Source organism: Pseudophryne corroboree, unplaced genomic scaffold (assembly GCF_028390025.1).
Source record: "Pseudophryne corroboree isolate aPseCor3 unplaced genomic scaffold, aPseCor3.hap2 scaffold_90, whole genome shotgun sequence".
NCBI classification, from domain to species: domain Eukaryota; kingdom Metazoa; phylum Chordata; class Amphibia; order Anura; family Myobatrachidae; genus Pseudophryne; species Pseudophryne corroboree.
This window is the reverse complement of record NW_026970479.1, coordinates 1,081,096-1,104,788: the sequence shown is the minus strand read 5'-3', so window position 1 is coordinate 1,104,788 and position 23,693 is coordinate 1,081,096. Positions and strand designations below refer to the sequence as shown.

Here is a 23,693-nt window from a genome sequence, read left to right as displayed (position 1 = left end):
GCACACCCAGTGTGCAATGGGTGAGCCTTGCCCTGGGAGAAGCACCTTCCTGATTATAGTATCTCACCTGGGTGTGCTGCCCCTGCGATTTCCCCAAATGTGGGAAACTTGACTGCATAATTTGTGTTTCCCCTGGTCGGCTCTCATATAATTCAGATCTCTTTGTCTCAGGTCTCTCTCCAGCCTAGTTTGCTGTCTGTTTCCACTTCTTTTTTCTTGAGCCCCTCCCTTCTATACCCTTGTGGACTATCCTGACTTCTCCTCCTGTCTGCTTACTTTGTGCCTTCCAATGCACAATGCAAACTACAGGTAGTGCTGCAGGGCCCACACCCTTTTACTTGCCTTACAGAGCAGCTCTGGAGCTGTTACAGTGCCAAGCTGCTGCAAGAAATCAGCTTGAATGCTTCAGGGGCTGGGGCATGGCCAACATGAGCCCCACACCGAAGGAGGGTGGGGGTGTTTAATGCGAACTAAGGGTCATCCAAGCGCCGCAAAAGGCCGCCATGCCCTGCATACCCCTTTTCTCTTTTCATATGCAGATGAGGGTTCCAGCCAACTTTGGCCCACTGCTTGGATGACATCACTATATGCATATCCGTCTTCTGCAGACCTTCCCCCAGGAATGCTTGTACTAGTTGTTGCATTTGGTTTGTTGTTTGGGGGTGCTTCAGTATTAGGCAGCCTTCTGCCCTCCCATGTTCATCTGAAAATATGTGTTCTCACTGCAGTTGTTGTCCCCAGATGAGAGTTCCCTTGTGCTGCCTCAGTTGAATCTCCTTTACTCTAAAACTTGTAAAACTTAGCAAAAGTGTTTACTAAATAGCTGCTCGGCAAAGTTGCAATGCCGAGACTCCCCGACCAGCTGCCCAGGATGAACCCACCTTTCTAGTAGAATGGGTCTTCACCTAATTCAGTAACGGCAATCCTGCCGTGGAATGAGCATGCTGAATCTTACCACAGATCCAGCGCATAATTGTCTACATGGAAGCAGGACACCCAATCCTGTTGGGAGCATACAGGACAAACAGAGCCTCTGTTTTCCTAATCTGAACCGTTCTGGTGACATAAATTTTCAAAGTTCTGACCACAGCCAGAGACTTTGACTCAACGAAGGTGTCAGTGGCCAAAGGCACCATGTGGAAAGATGAACCACCTTCGGCAGAAATAGTTGACGTGTCCTCAATTCTGCTCTATCTTCATGAAATATCAAATAAAGGCTCTTGTGATACTGCATGGTTTGTACTGTTTTCCATGTGCTCCCAGATCTTTCAAGCAAGAAGCATGGTCAAGAAAGTTCTGTTTGAAAAGAAACAACATTTACTGTCATTGTTATAGAATTTGGGAGAAAAAACAAGAAGAAATCTGCACTGTTGACGCACTGGACAGAATGAATGAATCATAAAATATAACCTTTATTAAGTATGTATTAAAATTGGATAAATATTAATATTATTATCCCAAACTGCAGTGAAACATAAAGGTTAAAATCACAGAACTAACATACATGTGCATAAGAAGAATAAAGAGATGTGAAAAAAAGGTTTAAAAAGCGTGTCCGTGTGTGATTATTTTTGAAGGCACAACCCTGGCGGGGTTGTTTATATAGATATATATGTTGCTAATAATCACTTTCTAGCGTAATGTTATTAAATAGCTGTTAGTATCTATGTCGTCAGGTACCACTGGGTCGTATCCTATATACTCCTGTGGGAAACTTGACTGCATAATTTGTGTTTCCCCTGGTCGGCTCTCGTATAATTCAGATCTCTTTGTCTCAGGTCTCTCTCCAGCCTAGTTTGCTGTCTGTTTCCACTTCTCTTTTCTTGAGCCGCTGCCTTCTATGCCCTTGTGCACTCTCCAGACTTCTCCTGTCTGCTTACTTTGTGCCTTCCAACGCACAATGCAAACTACAGGTAGTGCTGCAGGGCCCACACCCTTTTACTTGCCTTACAGAGCAGCTCTGGAGCTGTTACAGTGCCCAGCTGCAGCAAGAAATCAGCTTGAATGCTTCAGGGGCTGGGGCATAGCCAACATGAGCCCCACACCGACGGAGGGTGGAGGTGTTTAATGCAAACTAGGGGTCAGCCAAGCGCCGCAAAAGGCCGCCATGCCCTGCATGCCCCTTTTCTCTTTTCATATGCAGACGAGGGTTGAAGCCAACTTTGACCCACTGCTTGGATGACATCACCATATGCAAATCCATCTGCGGCAGGCCTTCCCCCAGGAATGCTTGCACTAGTTGTTGCATTTGGTTTGTTGTTTTGGGGTGCTTCAGTATTAGGCAGCCTTCTGCCCTCCCATGTTCATCTGAAAATATGTGTTCTCCCTGCAGTTGTTGTCCCCAGATGAGAGTTCCCTTGTGCTGCCTCAGTTGAATCTCCTTTACTTGACAGAGATGTGCCTGAGCAGCGGCCCTCCCCAGCCCTATCCCAAATCATACTTATTTTGCATAGGAGATACCATGGTCATGAAGATTGTTCTCCCAGGGTTAGGTTCATTCATTGCGTTCTGGGTATGCTGACCTCTGTGATTTCCCCAAATGTGGGAAACTCAACTGCATTATTTGTGGTAGTGGGGGACTGTGTTTGTGCTTTCCTCTGGTCAGCTCTGGTAAAAGTCAGATTTCTTTGTCTCAGATCTTCCTCTAGCCTTGTTCTTCTTTCAAGAGTTCCCTTGTGCTGCCTCAGTTGGATCTCCTTCACTTGACAGGGGGGTGCCCGAGCAGCGACCCTCCCCAGCTCTAGCCCAACTCCTACTTACCTGCCAGGTGAGATACTATGATCATGAAGTTGCTTCTCCCAGGGCAAGGCTCACCCATTGCACTCTGGGTGTGCTGCCCCTGCGATTTCCCCAAATATGGGAAACTTGATTGCATAATTTGTGTTTCCCCTAGTCGGCTCTCATATAATTCAGATCTCTTTGTCTCAGGTCTCTCTCCAGCCTAGTTTGCTGTCTGTTTCCACTTCTTTTTTCTTGAGCCCCTCCCTTCTATACCCTTGTGCACTATCCTGACTTCTCCTCCTGTCTGCTTACTTTGTGCCTTCCGATGCACAATGCAAACTACAGGTAGTGCTGCAGGGCCCACACCCTTTTACTTGCCTTACAGAGCAGCTCTGGAGCTGTTACAGTGCCAAGCTGCTGCAAGAAATCAGCTTGAATGCTTCAGGGGCTGGGGCATGGCCAACATGAGCCCCACACCGAAGTAGGGTGGGGGTGTTTAATGCGAACTAAGGGTCAACCAAGCGCCGCAAAAGGCCGCCATGCCCTGCATACCCCTTTTCTCTTTTCATATGCAGATGAGGGTTCCAGCCAACTTTGGCCCACTGCTTGGATGACATCACTGTATGCAAATCCGTCTTCTGCAGACCTTCCCCCAGGAATGCTTGTACTAGTTGTTGCATTTGGTTTGTTGTTTGGGGGTGCTTCAGTATTAGGCAGCCTTCTGCCCTCCCATGTTCATCTGAAAATATGTGTTCTCCCGGCAGTTGTTGTCCCCAGATGAGAGTTCCCTTGTGCTGCCTCAGTTGAATCTCCTTTACTTGACAGAGATGTGCCTGAGCAGCGGCCCTCCCCAGCCCTATCCCAAATCATACTTATTTTGCATAGGAGATACCATGGTCATAAAGATTGTTCTCCCAGGGTGAGGTTCATTCATTGCATTCTGGGTATGCTGACCCCTGTGATTTCCCCAAATGTGGGAAACTCAACTGCATTATTTGTGGTAGTGGGGGACTGTGTTTGTGTTTTCCTCTGGTCAGCTCTGGTAAAAGTCAGATTTCTTTGTCTCAGATCTTCCTCTAGCCTTGTTCTTCTTTCGAGAGTTCCATTGTGCTGCCTCAGTTTGATCTCCTTCACTTGACAGGGGGGTACCCGAGCAGCGACCCTCCCCAGCTCTAGCCCAACTCCTACATAACTGCCAGGTGAGATACTATGATCATGAAGGTGCTTCTCCCAGGGCAAGGCTCACCCATTGCACTCTGGGTGTGCTGCTCCTGCGATTTCCCCAAATGTGGGAAACTTGACTGCATAATTTGCGTTTCCCCTGGTCGGCTCTCGTATAATTCAGATCTCTTTGTCTCAGGTCTCTCTCCAGCCTAGTTTGCTGTCTGTTTCCACTTCTCTTTTCTTGAGCCGCTGCCTTCTATGCCCTTGTGCACTCTCCTGACTTCTCCTGTCTGCTTACTTTGTGCCTTCCAACGCACAATGCAAACTACAGGTAGTGCTGCAGGGCCCACACCCTTTTACTTGCCTTTCAGAGCAGCTCTGGAGCTGTTACAGTGCCCAGCTGCTGCAAGAAATCAGCTTGAATGCTTCAGGGGCTGGGGCATAGCCAACATGAGCCCCACACCGACGGAGGGTGGAGGTGTTTAATGCGAACTAAGGGTCATCCAAGCGCCGCAAAAGGCCGCCATGCCCTGCATACCCCTTTTCTCTTTTCATATGCAGATGAGGGTTCCAGCCAACTTTGGCCCACTGCTTGGATGACATCACCGTATGCAAATACGTCTTCTGCAGACCTTCCCCCAGGAATGCTTGTACTAGTTGTTGCATTTGGTTTGTTGTTTGGGGTGCTTCAGTATTAGGCAGCCTTCTGCTCTCCCATGTTCATCTGAAAATATGTGTTCTCCCTGCAGTTGTTGTCCCCAGATGAGAGTTCTCTTGTGCTGCCTCAGTTGAATCTCCTTTACTTGACAGAGATGTGCCTGAGCAGCGGCCATCCCCAGCCCTATCCCAAATCATACTTATTTTGCATAGGAGATACCATGGTCATGAAGATTGTTCTTCCAGGGTGAGGTTCATTCATTGCATTCTGGGTATGCTGACCCCTGTGATTTCCCCAAATGTGGGAAACTCGACTGCATTATTTGTGGTAGTGGGGGACTGTGTTTGTGCTTTCCTCTGGTCAGCTCTGGTAAAAGTCAGATTTCTTTGTCTCAGATCTTCCTCTAGCCTTGTTCTTTTTTTGAGAGTTTCCTTGTGCTGCCTCAGTTGGATTTCCTTCACTTGACAGGGGGGTGCCCGAGCAGCGACCCTCCCCAGCTCTAGCCCAACTCCTACTTACCTGCCAGGTGAGATACTATGATCAGGAAGGTGCTTCTCCCAGGGCAAGGCTCACCCATTGCACTCTGGGTGTGCTGCTCCTACGATTTCCCCAAATGTGGGACACTTGACTACATAATTTGTGTTTCCTCTGGTCGGCTACTCGTATAATTCAGATCTCTTTGTCTCAGGTCTCTCTCCAGCCTAGTTTGCTGTCTGTTTCCACTTCTCTTTTCTTGAGCCGCTCCCTTCTATGCCCTTGTGCACTATCCTGACTTCTCCCGTCTGCTTACTTTGTGCCTTCCAACGCACAATGCAAACTACAGGTAGTGCTGCAGGGCCCACACCCTTTTACTTGCTTTACAGAGCAGCTCTGGAGCTGTTACAGTGCCCAGCTGCTGCAAGAAATCAGCTTGAATGCTTCAGGGGCTGGGGCATAGCCAACATGAGCCCCACACCGAAGGAAGGTGGAGGTGTTTAATGCAAACTAGGGGTCATCCAAGCGCCGCAAAAGGCCGCCATGCCCTGCACACCCCTTTTTTATTTTCATATGCAGACGCGGGTTGAAGCCAACTTTGACCCACTGCTTGGATGACATCACCATATGCAAATCCATCTGCTGCAGGCCTTCCCCCAGGAATGCTTGCACTAGTAGTTGCATTTGGTTTGTTGTTTGGGGGTGCTTCAGTGTTAGGCAGCCTTCTGCCCTCCCATGTTCATCTGAAAATATGTGTTCTCCCTGCAGTTGTTGTCCCCAGATGAGAGTTCCCTTGTGTTGCCTCAGTTGAATCTCCTTTACTTGACAGAGATGTGCCTGAGCAGCGGCCCTCCCCAGCCCTATCCCAAATCATACTTATTTTGCATAGGAGATACCATGGTCATGAAGATTGTTCTCCCAGGGTGAGGTTCATTCATTGCACTCTGGGTATGCTGACCCCTGTGATTTCCCCAAATGTGGGAAACTCGACTGCATTATTTGTGGTAGTGGGGGACTGCGTTTGTGCTTTCCTCTGGTCAGCTCTGGTAAAAGTCAGATTTCTTTGTCTCAGATCTTCCTCTAGCCTTGTTCTTCTTTCGAGAGTTCCCTTGTGCTGCCTCAGTTGGATCTCCTTCACTTGACAGGGGGTGCCCGAGCAGCAATCCTCCACAGCTCTAGCCCAACTCCTACTTACCTGCCAGGTGAGATATTATGATGTTCACTGTTAGGGCAATCAGGATGTGGAATTCCCTGCCAGGGAAGGTGGTAATGGCGGACTCTGTAATTGGATTTAAAAAAGGAATGGATACATTTCTGAATGAAAAAGCTATCCAAGGTTATAATACTTAAAATATCAACATGGTTAATCCGGGGGTAACATGAGTTATAGTAGCTAACTAGTCATAAAACATTATTCAGCAAGTATGTAGAATCATCACAACTTAAAACAGGTTGAACACGATGGGCAATTTGCCTCTATTCAACCTCAAAAACTATGTTACTATATGTTACTATATTACTATGTTACTGTAGTATACAGAACACCACAATGTAATGAGCAGTGATAGTGAGCACTGATGAGGATACTAGAACTGACACTGAGCAGCAAGATGCAGCACTGGACTATTAGTAATGTACTGTAGTATGCTGAGCACCACAATGCAGCACAAGACAATGAGCAGTGATACTGAGCACTGATGAGGATACTACTGAGAACTGACACTGAGCAGGAGAGACACACTACTAGTATTACTGAGCAGCAATAAGTAACCACTGATACTGAGCACTGATATTGAGATTTCCACTGAGAGAACATAGCCACGTCCTCTCCGCTCTCTCTTCAATGCACGAGTAAAAATGGCGGCAACGCGCAGCTCTTTATATGGAATCCGAATCTCGAGAGAATCCGACAGCGGGATGATGACATTTTCCCTTGTTCAGGTTTTCCGAGTCAGGCGGGAACAACCGAGCCTGCCTCGGACCAGTGTAAACCACATGGAGTTCGTCGGGAATTCGGTTCTCGGAGAACCGAACCCGCTCCTCTCTACCTTATACCCATCAATTTTTTTATTTTCAATCTAAGCCCCTGCAGTTTTCTGTAAGCATCTGCTTCGCTATGATGATCAACAAGTCACAAGGGCAAACACTCAGGGCTTGAGGCGTAGATCTTAGGACCAGCTGCTACAAGCATGGCAGAGGTGTCACTATCACTGGTGACACCCAGAGAGGTGGCGAAGGAGATTGTAATGCAGTGCGCGCAGATAAGCAGCGCAATGGTAAAAAGGAGGCATGGTTTCATAGGTAGGGGCGTGGCCTGGTGGCCTGAATCTACATTTTGTTGCTCCGGGTGTCCCGGGGGTTGGGGGCTGCACCCGGGGACTAGTGTGTGTGCGGTGCTGGCTCCTGCACAGTGACAGGGCATGGCCACCCAGCATGACGCCTCCATTCTTGACCATGCTGTAATTGCAGTCGCACTGCAGTTCAGCGTGATCATAAAAAATGGTGTAGCCTCCTGCTGGTGCAAACTGTATGTGCGCGCAGGAAGCCGCCACCATTTTTGTGATCACAGCGGCTGAATGTGATGTCATACAGCCGCTGTGACCACGCCCCCTGTGTCTCCTCCGTTGCAGACCCCATTTTGAAGCCTTGCCCCCGCACCGCTCCATCCCTGACTTGGAAATGGAGTGTTGCTGACCCCCCTCTCCCCCCCCCGCCCCGATTGACAGGCAGAGGCGATCGCATTCTCTGCGGGGTGCCGCAGAAAATGCAGGCACATGCGTATGCTGTTAGCAATTTTTGCAGTTGGATCGCTTATTGTGATTGCATTCCAACCTGAATCAGGCCCTATTACCTATCACAATGCGCTGCGGGCAGTACAAAATTGGGTTAATATAGGAGTAAAACTCCCAGACCTGTGCTCCTTAACTGTACCTGGTGGCTAGTGGAGCGGCTGCCCAGTAATCAGTGTCCACGCCAGTGCGCACACGGTCCACCCCCTACGGCCACGCTCCCCTTCATCAGCGGCCTCGTGATCCGGAAGGGCGGTGTGTGTGTGACTGACCTTAGGAGGAAACTGGAGCCTCCGCTGCAGTGACCCAGCAACCAGGTGACAATGCTAAATTCCTTGTCGTATAAACAACCCTTTATGAAGCTAAGAACACTGTACGCTGTTTACTTAAGAAGTACCGTAATGGTACGCTATTGACGTAGCGATCGCTCAGCCGTAGGCGAGACGCTCAAGCGTCACGTTCGCTCGCGGCCCAGTGATCACAGGACACGTTATTGGCTATGTCTAGGGGAATGATTCGCTATGGCGTAGCTTACGCTCGAGACCACGAGGAGGTCACCAGCGATGCAGACGCTCACAACACTATACCTTTATGTTAAAACCTTATACCAATGAAATACACTGAATACCTTAATGTGAGTACAGGGTGTAAATGCAACCTTGTGTAACCTGACTAACTACAAAGCTGCTTGAGCGTCACCGACGCTCAAGTGAACACTTAACACTATAGAAAATACACAGATACTGGTTTAGGTTCCAAAGCCTATTAACTGTATTATATCTAATATACTTGTAAAAGGGGATAACAGTACAAATGATACACTACAATATAACAAGGACTTCCTAACCACAGAACTAAACAATAAATACAAAAAGACAATACTACACTGACCTAAATGCAATACAGTACAATACTATAATACTATGAGAGATATAAGAGAAAAGAAGAGAGAGAGAGATAGAGAGAGAGAGAGAAATTGGCTCACAGAAAGACAATGATTACGGAGAGAAACTTACGCACAAAGGGTATGATCGCCTGCGCCTCGATATCCAGCTCCCGGCTATCAGCAGATAACCGTTGATGAGAGAGTGAGAGCTGGATGTGGTCGGCCTGCCTATTTATACCCCACACACAATGCAATCTCATGGTCCTACAATCCCATTGTCCATTGGCCGAAGGAATTCGGCCCTGCATCATAACAAAAGGTCATAGGGTGATTCATACAGGTGGGCTGTGACGATTTCCAACAGCTCAGGTGGGTGGGAAACTGGGTTTCCCGCCGCATACCTGAGTATGAGTAAATAATAGAAATGGACATAAACTTCTTATGTCCATAACTATTCGCACGAGCGATTAATACGCTCCAAACCAACACCGGAATATTGCTAATTAAATACTCTTCCGATGGGTACCAAACACTGCTGTATGATTCCTGTTAGACCCTTCGTACGATATAAAGAGGGATTCCTCAGCTCTGGGACATTGTATTTTAACCAAACTTTCAGAATCTATCAAAGGGACCATGATCTATAAACTACATTAATTGTGAAAATATGTAACGAATGAGTCGCACGCTACGACTACGTAAACTCTACCGTAAATGCGCATACCGCGCCTGCGAGTGTACGCTATTGCGGGTATGCGCCTCCACGGGAGAGCGTACGCACGCGCAGCGCGGACCAGTGTGCGGTGCAAATATGGCAACGTGCATTGAGACATTTTTCTGACTTTGACACAGGGCACGGGAGTATACAGCGCCGCTGGGAGTGATGAAGCTGCAGTAAAGATGTCTATTAGACCTAGCCTGCTGCAGCCCTTGTAGATTCTCATAAAACAAGTTCTTCTTTTCTTGTCAAAATTAATAGCTAAGAATAGGCTGCCTGAGGCAGGCCCCTGTTAAGTGGCCTGCTACTGAAGGCACCAACTACAAACTGAGCTCCCTGTTCATGGAAGCGGGGTTATAGAGGAGGATGCGCTGAGCATCTTGGGAACAGTCAAAAGCTTTGAGCCGGTTGGTGCCTCAGATCAAGATCCTACTCTACACCCCAATGTGAATCCTTGTGGAGTCCAGTGTACCCCACAGAAGAAATTAATGTGTCACACCCATTGGCAGCAACCTTAGAATAGCTGCTGACGGGCACAATTGAGAAAGGAAGGGGGGGGGGGGGACATTTGAATCCAGCACATAGATGCAATTCAAATATGTAATTTGTACCTTCCTATTTTAAAATATAATGGATGAACCTCACCCTGTGAGAACAATCTTCATGATCAAGAGATCTCATATGCAAAATAAGTATGAGTTGGGATAGGGCTGGGGAGGGTGGCTGCTCGGGCAGCCCCTCCCCCGTCAAGTTAAGGAGATTCAACTGAGGACGCACAAGGGAACTCTCGTCTTGGGACAACAACTGCAGGGAGACCACATCTGTTCAGATGAACATGGGAGGGTGGAAGGCTGCCTAATATTGAAGCACCATCAAATATCAAACCATATGCAACAACTAGTACAAGCATTCCTGGGGGAAGGTCTGCAGAAGACGGATTTGCATACGGTGATGTCATCCAAGATGTGGGCCAAAGTTGGCTGGAACCCTCATCTGCATATGAAAAGAGAAAAGGGGCATGCAGGGCATGGCGGCCTTTTGCGGTGCTTGGATGACCCCTAGTTCGCATTAAACACCCCCACCCTCCTTTGGTGTGGGGCTCATGTTGGCCATGCCCCATCCCCTGAAGCATTCAAGCTGATTTCTTGCAGCAGCTGGGCACTGTAACAGCTCCAGAGCTGTTCTGTAAGGCAAGTAAAAGGGTGTGGGCCCTGCAGCACCACCTGTAGTTCGCATTGTGCGTTGGAAGGCACAAAGTAAGCAGACGGGAGGAGAAGTCAGGATAGTGCGCAAGGGCATCCTTTTCTCTTAGTCCGTAGAGGATGCTGGGGTCACATTAAGAACCATGGGGTATAGACGGGATCCGCAAGAGACATGGGCACTTTAAGACTTTCAAAGGGTGTGAACTGGCTCCTCCCTCTATGCCCCTCCTCCAGACTCCAGTTATAGGAACTGTGCCCAGGGAGACGGACATTTCGAGGAAAGGATTTATTGTTAAACTAAGGTGAGCATCTTACCAGCTCACACCTTAAGCATGCCGCAGAACGTGGCATTCAACAGAACACAAGCCAACGGCATGAACAATTGCAGCAAAAAGCTGACCAGAACCATAACATAACATGTGTATAACCACAAGTAATAACTGCAGACACAGTATGGACTGGGACGGGTGCCCAGCATCCTCTACGGACTAAGAGAAAAGGATTTACCGGTAGGTATTAAAATCCTATTTTCTCATACGACCTAGAGGATGCTGGGGTCACATTAAGAACCATGGGGTTATACCAAAGCTCTTGAACGGGTGGGAGAGTGCGTACGACTCTGCAGCACCGAATGACCCAACTTGAGGTTATCATCAGCCAAGGTATCAAACTTGTAAAACTTAGCAAAAGTGTTTACTAAATAGCTGCTCGGCAAAGTTGCAATGCCGAGACTCCCCGACCAGCTGCCCAGGATGAACCCACCTTTCTAGTAGAATGGGTCTTCACCTAATTCAGTAACGGCAATCCTGCCATGGAATGAGCATGCTGAATCTTACCACAGATCCAGCGCATAATGGTCTACATGGAAGCAGGACACCCAATCCTGTTGGGAGCATACAGGACAAACAGAGCCTCTGTTTTCCTAATCTGAACCGTTCTGGTGACATAAATTTTCAAAGTTCTGACCACAGCCAGAGACTTTGACTCAACGAAGGTGTCAGTGGCCAAAGGCACCATGTGGAAAGATGAACCACCTTCGGCAGAAATTGTTGACGTGTCCTCAATTCTGCTCTATCTTCATGAAAGATCAAATAAAGGCTCTTGTGATACTGCATGGTTTGTACTGTTTTCCATGTGCTCCCAGATCTTTCAAGCAAGTAGCATGGTCAAGAAAGTTCTGTTTGAAAAGAAACAACATTTACTGTCATTGTTATAGAATTTGGGAGAAAAAACAAGAAGAAATCTGCACTGTTGACGCACTGGACAGAATGAATGAATCATAAAATATAACCTTTATTAAGTATGTATTAAAATTGGATAAATATTAATATTATTATCCCAAACTGCAGTGAAACATAAAGGTTAAAATCACAGAACTAACATACATGTGCATAAGAAGAATAAAGAGATGTGAAAAAAAGGTTTAAAAAGCGTGTCCGTGTGTGATTATTTTTGAAGGCACAACCCTGGCGGGGTTGTTTATATAGATATATATGTTGCTAATAATCACTTTCTAGCGTAATGTTATTAAATAGCTGTTAGTATCTATGTCGTCAGGTACCACTGGGTCGTATCCTATATACTCCCTTCACTCAATAGGGGTTACCTCCCGGGAAGCCATCCCCATTGGCGAATTTGTGGGGGTGATTGAGTATAACCGGTAAGCTAACCTCCAATTTGTGGGGTGCTTAGGTAGATGGGGATCACTTATTTCTCTGTGTCCCCTAAGACTATATTCCTAAATTCAATACCACAGGGGGATAGCTTTCTATATCGGATAAGGAATCACTTGATAGGGAAATCTCTATGCATCATGGAAAGATCATATTTATTAATATCCAAACTAAAAAAATGATGAATAGCTTTAATTTAGCTGTTTAGATATAGTTAATTGGCGAGATATACCAACAGGTGCGGTTGCCTTAAGGAATATGGCAATTCCAATATAAATAGCAGCCCTCCTTCATATAATCAGCCAGATCTTATTAAATCTGGTCCAGATATAGCCGTTCAGATATACTTAATTGACAACATATATCAATCGGTGGGGTTGCCTTAAGGAATATAGCAATTCCAATTCTCATATAAATAGCAACCTTCCTTCATATATTCAGCCAGATCTTATTTAATCTGATCTAGGCGTAGGCAATAATGCTTTCCTTAGAGGTATAGCCACCTCAATTCTTATTAGGAAGCAAAGTGTCTGTCATAATGGTTTATCCAATTCATCTAAGAAATAATATATTCCATGTGTCAGAGATTCATTACTCTCTATTTACACTGTTAAAGAGTTAATTCTTATTATGTTACAGTGTAATGAAATTATCATATAGGGAGATGTGGCAATTCCATGTGCTATATATATAATAACCCTTAGTGGTCCAGATTCCACAATGAGGAATTTTCTTATAAACCGCTGAAACACACAGCTGTTTGACTGACTTCCAAATATATCTATCTCACTTTGTAACAGTCTTATGATAGAGAAACTGTTACATATTCGGTCACTTAGTTATCTAAAGGTAAACAGACTCAGTGTGAGGGTAATATAATATATCAAATGCGCTGTCAATAATCGTGGTAACTGGTGTAATAATGTGGTATATTGAGTATGCTAGTAAGGCATATAACTGCTCTCCAGCCTTTAAGTGTTACCAAATCAATTTGTTACACTGTAAAGGATTTATGGTGTCCTGTTTGGACATGCAGCTGCTAGGCTGACTCAAAGATTTATCCATTTGTAACAATTATGTAACAGTTATATACATGTTACTGGTATTACATAGAAATAGTATGACACAGGCCAGCAGTCCCATGTGTCTAGATTCCACAATAGGAGATTTTCTTTGTCTTATAAACTGCTGGAACACACAGCTGCTAGACTGACTTCAAATATATATATTACTTTGTAACAGTCTTATAGTAAAGAGACTGTTACACACTGTCATTTAGTTATCTCAAGGTTAGCAGATTCTGTGTGAGGATAGTGTTCTGTTAGAACATGCAGCTGCTAGGCTGACTCATAGAAAATGTATCCATTTGTAACAAATGACACATACAGCATTAAATTAATATCTATAGCAGCCCATGTGACATCTCTACTCTTATCATAATTGTCTGGTTATTGCCAATCTGGACAGCAGGAGTGATATATATTCACTAGTCCCAATATCCCATCATATAAATATACCCACACTGATATACTTTCTTATCAAGAGTTATTAGTAGCTATCTGTATGCACTTTAGACATTGTATCTGCTAAGTGACATCATATCTAGTGTATTCCTTTCTTATAGCTCAGCTTCTATTCCCTATTAGTGGAGACTAACAGCTAACATCATAATCATATATTTTTGTTTTATAACATTTCACATGAGTCAAATACACGCGGACACGCCGTGCCCTACACGTGTGTTTCACTGCATCTATGGCAACTTACATTAAAGCTAACAAGAAAGCACACTCGTTCTGTCTTTAAACTGATAAAAGAAACCCCAATAATATGGGGCATGCAAAAATTGAGATAAAACTCAGTTTTGCTCCTCTCCACGGAAATCTTTAATAAAAGGCGAAATATTTGTTAGTTCTGAAGAGAAACCAGAGCATGACCAAGATTCCACCTGTCGCCTGAGTGCCATGCCAGCAGTTCTCATTGAGCTCAAAGTGAGCACCCAATTTGAAAGAAAGATAGCAGATTTCTCACCAGGCTTCCCCTAGCTATAAACATGGTTTGTACTCTTTTCCATGTGTTCCCAGATCTTTCAAGCAATTAGTATAGTCAAGAAAGTTCTGTTTGAAAAGAAACAAACATTTACTGTCATTTCTATGCAAATGAGCTTACATTAAAGCACACTCGTTCTATCTTTAAACAGATAAAATAAAACCCCAATAAGATGGGGAATGCAAAATTTGAGATAAAACTCAGTTTTGCTCCTCTCCACGGAAATCTTTAGTAAAAGGCGAAAGATTTGTTCGTTCTGAAGAGAAACCAGAGCATGACCAAGATTCCACCTGTCGCCTGAGTGCCATGCCAGCAGTCCTCATTCAGCTCAAAGTGAGCACCCAATTTGAAAGAAAGAAAGCAGATTTCTCACCAGGCTTCCCCTTGCTATAAGCATGGTTTGTACTCTTTTCCATGTGCTCCCAGATCTTTCAAGCAAGTAGCATGGTCAAGAAAGTTCTGTTTGAAAAGAAACAGACATTTACTGTCATTGTTATACAAATAAACTTACATTAAAGCCAACAAGAAAGCACACTCATTCTGTCCTTAAACTGATAAAAGAAACCCCAATAATATGGGGCATGCAAAAATTGAGATAAAACTCAGTTTTGCTCCTCTCCACGGAAATCTTTAATAAATGGCGAAAGATTTGTTCATTCTGAAGAGAAACCAGAGCATGACCAAGATTCCACCTGTCGCCTGAGTGCCATGCCAGCAGTCCTCATTCAGATCAAAGTGAGCGCCCAATTTGAAAGAAAGCAGATTTCTCACCTGGCTTCTCCTTGCTATAAGCATGGTTTGTACTGTATTCCATGTGCTCCCAGATCTTTCAAGCAAGTAGCATGGTCAAGAAAGTTCTGTTTGAAAAGAAACAAACATATACTGTAATTTCTATGCAAATGAGCTTTCATTAAAGCACACTCATTCTATCTTTAAACCGATAAAAGAAAATCCAAAAAGATGGGGCATGCAAAAATTGAGGTAAAACTCAGTTTTGCTCCTCTCCACGGAAATCTTTAGTAAAAGGCGAAAGATTTGTTCGTTCTGAAGAGAAACCAGAGCATGACCAAGATTTTCATCTGAAAATATGTGTTCTCCCTGCAGTTGTTGTCCCCAGATGAGAGTTCCCTTGTGCTGCCTCAGTTGAATCTCCTTTACTTGACAGAGATGTGCCTGAGCAGCGGCCCTCCCCAGCCCTATCCCAAATCATACTTATTTTGCATAGGAGATACCATGGTCATGAAGATTGTTCTCCCAGGGTGAGGTTCATTCATTGCATTCTGGGTATGCTGACCCCTGTGATTTCCCCAATGTGGGAAACTCGACTGCATTATTTGTGGTAGTGGGGGACTGTGTTTGTGCTTTCCTCTGGTCAGCTCTGGTAAAAGTCAGATTTCTTTGTCTCAGATCTTCCTCTAGCCTTGTTCTTCTTTCGAGAGTTCCCTTGTGCTGCCTCAGTTGGATCTCCTTCACTTGACAGGGGGTGCCCGAGCAGCAATCCTCCACAGCTCTAGCCCAACTCCTACTTACCTGCCAGGTGAGATACTATGATCTTCACTGTTAGGGCAATCAGGATGTGGAATTCCCTGCCAGGGAAGGTGGTAATGGCGGACTCTGTAATTGGATTTAAAAAAGGAATGGATACATTTCTGAATGAAAAAGCTATCTAAGGTTATAATACTTAAAATATCAACATGGTTAATCCGGGGGTAACATGAGTTATAGTAGCTAACTAGTCATAAAACATTATTCAGCAAGTATGTAGAATCATCACAACTTAAAACAGGTTGAACACGATGGGCAATTTGCCTCTATTCAACCTCAAAAACTATGTTACTATATGTTACTATATTACTATGTTACTGTAGTATACAGAAAACCAAAATGCAATGAACAGTGATAGTGAGCACTGATGAGGATACTAGAACTGACACTGAGCAGCAAGATGCAGCACTGGACTATTAGTAATGTACTGTAGTATGCTGAGCACCACAATGCAGCACAAGACAATGAGCAGTGATACTGAGCACTGATGAGGATACTACTGAGAACTGACACTGAGCAGGAGAGACACACTACTAGTATTACTGAGCAGCAATAAGTAACCACTGATACTGAGCACTGATATTGAGATTTCCACTGAGAGAACATAGCCACGTCCATTCCGCTCTCTCTTCAATGCACGAGTAAAAATGGCGGCAACGCGCAGCTCTTTATATGGAATCCGAATCTCGCGAGAATCCGACAGCGGGATGATGACATTTTCCCTTGTTCAGGTTTTGCGAGTCAGGCGGGAACAACCGAGCCTGCCTCGGACCAGTGTAAACAACGTGGAGTTCGTGGGGAATTCGGTTCTCGGAGAACCGAACCCGCTCCTCTCTACCTTATACCAATCAATTTTTTTATTTTCAATCTAAGCCCCTGCAGTTTTCTGTAAGCATCTGCTTCGCTATGATGATCAACAAGTCACAAGGGCAAACACTCAGGGCTTGAGGCGTAGATCTTAGGACCAGCTGCTACAAGCATGGCAGAGGTGTCACTATCACTGGTGACACCCAGAGAGGTGGCGAGGGAGATTGTAATGCAGTGCGCGCAGATAAGCAGCGCAATGGTAAAAAGGAGGCATGGTTTCATAGGTAGGGGCGTGGCCTGGTGGCCTGAATCTACATTTTGTTGCTCCGGGTGTCCCGGGGGTTGGGGGCTGCACCCGGGGACTAGTGTGTGAGCGGTGCTGGCTCCTGCACAGTGAAAGGGCATGGCCACCCAGCATGACGCCTCCCTTCTTGACCATGCTATAATTGCAGTCGCACTGCAGTTCAGCGTGATCATAAAAAATGGTGTAGCCTCCTGCTGGTGCAGACTGTATGTGCGCGCAGGAAGCCGCCACCATTTTTGTGATCACAGCGGCTGAATGTGATGTCATACAGCCGCTGTGACCACGCCCCCTGTGTCTACTCCGTTGCAGACCCCATTTTGAAGCCTTGCCCCCGCACCGCTCCATCCCTGACTTGGAAATGGAGTGTTGCTGACCCACCTATCCCCCCCCGCCCCGATTGACAGGCAGAGGCGATCGCATTCTCTGCGGGGTGCCGCAGAAAATGCAGGCACATGCGTATGCTCTTAGCAATTTTTGCAGTTGGATCGCTTATTGTGATTGCAATCCAACCTGAATCAGGCCCTATTACCTATCACAATGCGCTGCGGGCAGTACAAAATTGGGTTAATATAGGAGAAAAACCCCCAGACCTGTGCTCCTTAACTGTACCTGGTGGCTAGTGGAGCGGCTGCCCAGTAATCAGTGTCCACGCCAGTGCGCACACGGTCCACCCCCTACGGCCACGCTCCCCTTCATCAGCGGCCTCGTGATCCGGAAGGGTGGTGTGTGTGTGACTGACCTTAGGATGAAACCGGACCCTCCGCTGCAGTGACCCAGCAACCAGGGCACGGGAGTATACAGCGCCGCTGGGAGTGATGAAGCTGCAGTAAAGATGTCTATTAGACCTAGCCTGCTGCAGCCCTTGTAGATTCTCATAAAACAAGTTCTTCTTTTCTTGTCAAAATTTATAGCTAAGAATAGGCTGCCTGAGGCAGGCCCCTGTTAAGTGGCCTGCTACTGAAGGCACCAACTACAAACTGAGCTCCCTGTTCATGGAAGCGGGGTTATAGAGGAGAATGCACTGAGCATCTTGGGAACAGTCAAAAGCTTTGAGCCGGTTGGTGCCTCAGATCAAGATCCTACTGTACACCCCAATGTGAATCCTTGTGGAGTCCAGTGTACCCCACAGAAGAAATTAATGTGTCACACCCATTGGCAGCAACCTTAGAATAGCTGCTGACGGGCACAATTGAGAAAGGAAGGGGGGGGGGGGACATTTGAATCCAGCACATAAATGCAATTCAAATATGTAATTTGTACCTTCCTATTTTAAAATATAATGGATGAACCTCACCCTGTGAGAACAATCTTCATGATCAAGAGATCACATATGCAAAATAAGTATGAGTTGGGATAGGGCTGGGGAGGGTGGCTGCTCGGGCAGCCCCTCCCCCGTCAAGTTAAGGAGATTCAACTGAGGAAGCACAAGGGAACTCTCGTCTGGGGACAACAACTGCAGGGAGACCACATCTTTTCAGATGAACATGGGAGGGCGGAAGGCTGCCTAATACTGAAGCACCATCAAATATCAAACCATATGCAACATCTAGTACAAGCCTTCCTGGGGGAAGGTCTGCAGCAGACGGATTTGCATACAGTGATGTTATTCAAGCAGTGGGCCAAAGTTGGCTGGAACCCTCATCTGCATATGAAAAGAGAAAAGGGGCGTGCAGGGCATGGCGGCCTTTTGCAGTGCTTGGATGACCCCTAGTTCTCATTAAACACCCCCACCCTCCTTTGGTGTGGGGCTCATGTTGGCCATGCCCCATCCCCTGAAGCATTCAAGCTGATTTCTTGCAGCAGCTGGGCACTGTAACAGCTCCAGAGCTGTTCTGTAAGGCAAGTAAAAGGGTGTGGGCCCTGCAGCACCACCTGTAGTTTGCATTGTGCGTTGGAAGGCACAAAGTAAGCAGACGGGAGGAGAAGTCAGGATAGTGCGCAAGGGCATCCTTTTCTCTTAGTCCGTAGAGGATGCTGGGGTCACATTAAGAACCATGGGGTATAGACGGGATCCGCAAGAGACATGGGCACTTTAAGACTATCAAAGGGTGTGAACTGGCTCCTCCCTCTATGCCCCTCCTCCAGACTCCAGTTATAGGAACTGTGCCCATGGAGACGGACATTTCGAGGAAAGGATTTATTGTTAAACTAAGGTGAGCATCTTACCAGCTCACACCTTAAGCATGCCGCAGAACGTGGCATTCAACAGAACACAAGCCAACGGCATGAATAATTGCAGCAAAAAGCTGACCAGAACCATAACACAACATGTGTATAACCACAAGTAATAACTGCAGACACAGTATGGACTGGGACGGGTGCCCAGCATCCTCTACAGACTAAGAGAAAAGGATTTACCGGTAGGTATTAAAATCCTATTTTCTCATACGACCTAGAGGATGCTGGGGTCACATTAAGAACCATGGGGTTATACCAAAGCTCTTGAACGGGTGGAAGAGTGCGTACGACTCTGCAGCACCGAATTACCCAACTTGAAGTTATCATCGGCCAAGGTATCAAACTTGTAAAACTTAGCAAAAGTGTTTACTAAATAGCTGCTCGGCAAAGTTGCAATGCCGAGACTCCCCGACCAGCTGCCCAGGATGAACCCACCTTTCTAGTAGAATGGGTCTTCACCTAATTCAGTAACGGCAATCCTGCCATGGAATGAGCATGCTGAATCTTACCACAGATCCAGCGCATAATGGTCTACATGGAAGCAGGACACCCAATCCTGTTGGGAGCATACAGGACAAACAGAGCCTCTGTTTTCCTAATCTGAACCGTTCTGGTGACATAAATTTTCAAAGTTCTGACCACAGCCAGAGACTTTGACTCAACGAAGGTGTCAGTGGCCAAAGGCACCATGTGGAAAGATGAACCACCTTCGGCAGAAATTGTTGACGTGTCCTCAATTCTGCTCTATCTTCATGAAAGATCAAATAAAGGCTCTTGTGATACTGCATGGTTTGTACTGTTTTCCATGTGCTCCCAGATCTTTCAAGCAAGTAGCATGGTCAAGAAAGTTCTGTTTGAAAAGAAACAAACATTTACTGTCATTGTTATGCAAATGAACTTACATTAAAGCTAACCAGAAAGCACACTCGTTCTGTCTTTAAACTGATAAAAGAAACCCCAATAATATGGGCATACCTCCCAACTTTGTCGGCTCGCAAAGAGGGACACACGCGCGGCGAAGTCGCACGCGCTCCCAAAAAGGGCGTGGCCTAAGTAAAAAGGGGCATGGCTTCGCGGGAGGACCCGCGATCGCGAGTCACGCCCCCGTTTTCGGCACTGAGGGGGCATGCCCAGCGCTCTGTGAGCCGCTGGCATGCCACCTCTCCCTCTGACTTCAGTGAATAGACGCTGTGCGCACAGCGACTATTCACCGCTGCTCTGCTAAGCAGGGCAGCGACAGACAGAGCCTCCCAACTGTCCTCCCCACCGCGGGACACTGCGGCCCGCAGGTGGGACAGCGGGACAGTCCCCAAAAAACGGGACTGTCCCGCGAAAATCGGGACAGTTGGGAGGTATGATATGGGGCATGCAAAAATTGAGATAAAACTCAGTTTTGCTCCTCTCCACGGAAATCTTTAGTAAAAGGCGAAAGATTTGTTCGTTCTGAAGAGAAACCAGAGCATGACCAAGATTCCACCTGTCGCCTGAGTGCCATGCCAGCAGTCCTCATTCAGCTCAAAGTGAGCACCCAATTTGAAAGAAAGAAAGCAGATTTCTCACCAGGCTTCCCCTTGCTATAAACATGGTTTGTACTCTTTTCCATGTGCTCCCAGATCTTTCAAGCAATTAGTATGGTCAAGAAAGTTCTGCTTGAAAAGAAACAGACATTTATTGTCATTGTTATGCAAATAAACTTACATTAAAGCTAACAAGAAAGCACACTTGTTCTGTCTTTAAACTGATAAAAGAAACCCCAATAATATGGGGCATGCAAAAATTGAGATAAAACTCAGTTTTGCTCCTCTCCACGGATAATCTTTAATAAAAGGCGAAAGATTTGTTCATTCTGAAGAGAAACCAGAGCATGACCAAGATTCCACCTGTCGCCTGAGTGCTGTGCCAGCAGTCCTCATTCAGATCAAAGTGAGCGCCCAATTTGAAAGAAAGCAGATTTCTCACCTGGCTTCTCCTTGCTATAAGCATGGTTTGTACTGTATTCCATGTGCTCCCAGATCTTTAAAGCAAGTAGCATGGTCAAGAAAGTTCTGTTTGAACATAAATAAACATTTACTGTCATTTCTATGCAAATGAGCTTACATTAAAGCACACTCATTCTATCTTTAAACCGGTAAAAGAAACCCCAAAAAGATGGGGCATGCAAAAATTGAGATAAAACTCGGTTTTGCTCCTCTCCACGGAAATCTTTAGTAAGAGGCGAAAGATTTGTTCGATCTGAAGAGAAACCAGAGCATGACCAAGATTTTTATCTGAAAATATGTGTTCTCCCTGCAGTTGTTGTCCCCAGATGAGAGTTCCCTTGTGCTGCCTCAGCTGAATCTCCTTTACTTGACAGAGATGTGCCTGAGCAGCGGCCCTCCCCAGCCCTATCCCAAATCATACTTATTTTGCATAGGCGATACCATGGTCATGAAGATTGTTCTCCCAGGGTGAGGTTCATTCATTGCATTCTGGGTATGCTGACCCCTGTGATTTCCCCAAATGTGGGAAACTCGACTGCATTATTTGTGGTAGTGGGGGACTGTGTTTGTGCTTTCCTCTAGTCAGCTCTGGTAAAAGTCAGATTTATTTGTCTCAGATCTTCCTCTAGCCTTGTTCTTCTTTCGAGAGTTCCCTTGTGCTGCCTCAGTTGGATCTCTTTCACTTGACAGGGGGGTGCCCGAGTAGCGACCCTCCCCAGCTCTAGCCCAACTCCTACTTACCTGCCAGGTGAGATACTATGATCATGAAGGTGCTTCTCCCAGGGCAAGGCTCACCCATTGCACTCTGGGTGTGGTGCCCCTGCGATTTCCCCAAATGTGGGAAGCTTGACTGCATAATTTGTGTTTCCCCTGGTCGGCTCTCGTATAATTCAGATCTCTTTGTCTCAGGTCTCTCTCCAGCCTAGTTTGCTGTCTGTTTCCACTTCTTTTTTCATGAGCCCCTCCCTTTTATACCCTTGTGCACTATCCTGACTTCTCCTCTTGTCTGCTTATTTTGTGCCTTCCAATGCACAATGCAAACTACAGGTAGTGCTGCAGGGCCCACTCCCTTTTACTTGCCGTACAGAGCAGCTCTGGAGCTGTTACAGTGCCCAGCTGCTGCAAGAAATCAGCTTGAATGCTTCAGGGGCTGGGGCATAGCCAACATGAGCCCCACACCGAAGGAGGGTGGAGGTGTTTAATGCGAACTAGGGGTCATCCAAGCGCCGCAAAAGGCCGCTATGCCCTGCACGCCCCTTTTCTCTTTTCATATGCAGACGAGGGTTGAAGCCAACTTTGACCCACTGCTTGGATGACATCACCGTATGCAAATCCATCTGCTGCAGGCCTTCCCCCAGGAATGCTTGCACTAGTTGTTGCATTTGGTTTGTTGTTTGGGGGTGCTTCATTATTAGGCAGCCTTCTGCCCTCCCATGTTCATCTGAAAATATGTGTTCTCCCTGCAGTTGTTGTCCCCAGATGAGAGTTCCCTTGTGCTGCCTCAGTTGAATCTCCTTTACTTGACAGAGATGTGCCTGAGCAGCGGCCCTCCCCAGCCCTATCCCAAATCATACTTATTTTGCATAGGAGATACCATGGTCATGAAGATTGTTCTCCCAGGGTGAGGTTCATTCATTGCATTCTGGGTATGCTGACCCCTGTGATTTCCCCAAATGTGGGAAACTCGACTGCATTATTTGTGGTAGTGGGGGACTGTGTTTGTGCTTTTCTCTGGTCAGCTCTGGTAAAAGTCAGATTTATTTGTCTCAGATCTTCCTCTAGCCTTGTTCTTCTTTCGAGAGTTCCCTTGTGCTGCCTCAGTTGAATCTCCTTCACTTGACAGGGGGGTACCCGAGCAGCGACCCTCCCCAGCTCTAGCCCAACTTCTACTTACCTGGCAGGTGAGATACTATGATCATGTAGGTGCTTCTCCCAGGGCAAGGCTCACCCATTGCACTCTGGGTGTGCTGCTCCTGCGATTTCCCCAAATGTGGGAAACTTGACTGCATAATTTGTGTTTCCCCTGGTCGGCTCTCGTATAATTCAGATCTCTTTGTCTCAGGTCTCTCTCCAGCCTAGTTTGCTGTCTGTTTCAACTTCTCTTTTCTTGAGCCGCTCCCTTCTATGCCCTTGCGCACTATCCTGACTTCTCCCGTCTGCTTACTTTGTGCCTTCCAATGCACAATGCAAACTACAGGTAGTGCTGCAGGGCCCACACCCTTTTACTTGCCGTTCAGAGCAGCTCTGGAGCTGTTACAGTGCCCAGCTGCTGCAAGAAATCAGCTTGAATGCTTCAGGGGCTGGGGCATAGCCAACATGAGCCCCACACCGAAGGAGGGTGGAGGTGTTTAATGCGAACTAGGGGTCATCCAAGCGCCGCAAAAGGCCGCCATGCCCTGCACGCCCCTTTTCTCTTTTCATATGCAGACGAGGGTTGAAGCCAACTTTGACCCACTGCTTGGATGACATCACTATATGCAAATCCATCTGCTGCAGGCCTTCCCCCAGGAATGCTTGTACTAGTTGTTGCATTTGGTTTGTTGTTT

General features: G+C 46.4%; 18 non-coding genes and 1 pseudogene across 18 annotated transcripts; 12 read left to right on the top strand and 7 right to left on the bottom strand.

Annotated features, from left to right (window-relative positions):
- The first annotated feature begins 2,436 nt into the window (after positions 1-2,436).
- Positions 2,437-2,600, top strand: LOC135044990 (U1 spliceosomal RNA). The gene has a single exon (XR_010237526.1). It is a non-coding gene; the product is annotated as a U1 spliceosomal RNA (small nuclear RNA).
- A 152-nt stretch (positions 2,601-2,752) lies between these two features.
- LOC135044538 (U1 spliceosomal RNA) lies at positions 2,753-2,887 on the top strand (annotated as a pseudogene).
- A 702-nt stretch (positions 2,888-3,589) lies between these two features.
- On the top strand, positions 3,590-3,753 carry LOC135044849 (U1 spliceosomal RNA). The gene has a single exon (XR_010237386.1). It is a non-coding gene; the product is annotated as a U1 spliceosomal RNA (small nuclear RNA).
- Positions 3,754-3,905: 152 nt separating this feature from the next.
- LOC135044555 (U1 spliceosomal RNA) lies at positions 3,906-4,068 on the top strand. Its single transcript, XR_010237124.1, has one exon. It is a non-coding gene; the product is annotated as a U1 spliceosomal RNA (small nuclear RNA).
- A 670-nt stretch (positions 4,069-4,738) lies between these two features.
- Positions 4,739-4,902, top strand: LOC135044862 (U1 spliceosomal RNA). The gene has a single exon (XR_010237398.1). It is a non-coding gene; the product is annotated as a U1 spliceosomal RNA (small nuclear RNA).
- A 152-nt stretch (positions 4,903-5,054) lies between these two features.
- Positions 5,055-5,218, top strand: LOC135044458 (U1 spliceosomal RNA). The gene has a single exon (XR_010237050.1). It is a non-coding gene; the product is annotated as a U1 spliceosomal RNA (small nuclear RNA).
- Positions 5,219-5,889: 671 nt separating this feature from the next.
- On the top strand, positions 5,890-6,053 carry LOC135044409 (U1 spliceosomal RNA). The gene has a single exon (XR_010237013.1). It is a non-coding gene; the product is annotated as a U1 spliceosomal RNA (small nuclear RNA).
- An 8,050-nt stretch (positions 6,054-14,103) lies between these two features.
- Positions 14,104-14,219, bottom strand: LOC135044779 (U5 spliceosomal RNA). The gene has a single exon (XR_010237318.1). It is a non-coding gene; the product is annotated as a U5 spliceosomal RNA (small nuclear RNA).
- Positions 14,220-14,494: 275 nt separating this feature from the next.
- Positions 14,495-14,610, bottom strand: LOC135044667 (U5 spliceosomal RNA). The gene has a single exon (XR_010237208.1). It is a non-coding gene; the product is annotated as a U5 spliceosomal RNA (small nuclear RNA).
- Positions 14,611-14,896: 286 nt separating this feature from the next.
- LOC135044762 (U5 spliceosomal RNA) lies at positions 14,897-15,012 on the bottom strand. Its single transcript, XR_010237302.1, has one exon. It is a non-coding gene; the product is annotated as a U5 spliceosomal RNA (small nuclear RNA).
- A 270-nt stretch (positions 15,013-15,282) lies between these two features.
- On the bottom strand, positions 15,283-15,398 carry LOC135044733 (U5 spliceosomal RNA). Its single transcript, XR_010237274.1, has one exon. It is a non-coding gene; the product is annotated as a U5 spliceosomal RNA (small nuclear RNA).
- Positions 15,399-15,542: 144 nt separating this feature from the next.
- On the top strand, positions 15,543-15,705 carry LOC135044668 (U1 spliceosomal RNA). The gene has a single exon (XR_010237209.1). It is a non-coding gene; the product is annotated as a U1 spliceosomal RNA (small nuclear RNA).
- Positions 15,706-20,518: 4,813 nt separating this feature from the next.
- On the bottom strand, positions 20,519-20,631 carry LOC135044802 (U5 spliceosomal RNA). Its single transcript, XR_010237341.1, has one exon. It is a non-coding gene; the product is annotated as a U5 spliceosomal RNA (small nuclear RNA).
- A 286-nt stretch (positions 20,632-20,917) lies between these two features.
- LOC135044810 (U5 spliceosomal RNA) lies at positions 20,918-21,034 on the bottom strand. The gene has a single exon (XR_010237349.1). It is a non-coding gene; the product is annotated as a U5 spliceosomal RNA (small nuclear RNA).
- Positions 21,035-21,304: 270 nt separating this feature from the next.
- Positions 21,305-21,420, bottom strand: LOC135044697 (U5 spliceosomal RNA). The gene has a single exon (XR_010237238.1). It is a non-coding gene; the product is annotated as a U5 spliceosomal RNA (small nuclear RNA).
- A 144-nt stretch (positions 21,421-21,564) lies between these two features.
- On the top strand, positions 21,565-21,728 carry LOC135044902 (U1 spliceosomal RNA). Its single transcript, XR_010237438.1, has one exon. It is a non-coding gene; the product is annotated as a U1 spliceosomal RNA (small nuclear RNA).
- Positions 21,729-21,880: 152 nt separating this feature from the next.
- On the top strand, positions 21,881-22,043 carry LOC135044501 (U1 spliceosomal RNA). Its single transcript, XR_010237084.1, has one exon. It is a non-coding gene; the product is annotated as a U1 spliceosomal RNA (small nuclear RNA).
- A 674-nt stretch (positions 22,044-22,717) lies between these two features.
- LOC135044878 (U1 spliceosomal RNA) lies at positions 22,718-22,881 on the top strand. Its single transcript, XR_010237414.1, has one exon. It is a non-coding gene; the product is annotated as a U1 spliceosomal RNA (small nuclear RNA).
- Positions 22,882-23,033: 152 nt separating this feature from the next.
- On the top strand, positions 23,034-23,196 carry LOC135045126 (U1 spliceosomal RNA). The gene has a single exon (XR_010237659.1). It is a non-coding gene; the product is annotated as a U1 spliceosomal RNA (small nuclear RNA).
- The last annotated feature ends 497 nt before the right edge of the window (positions 23,197-23,693 follow it).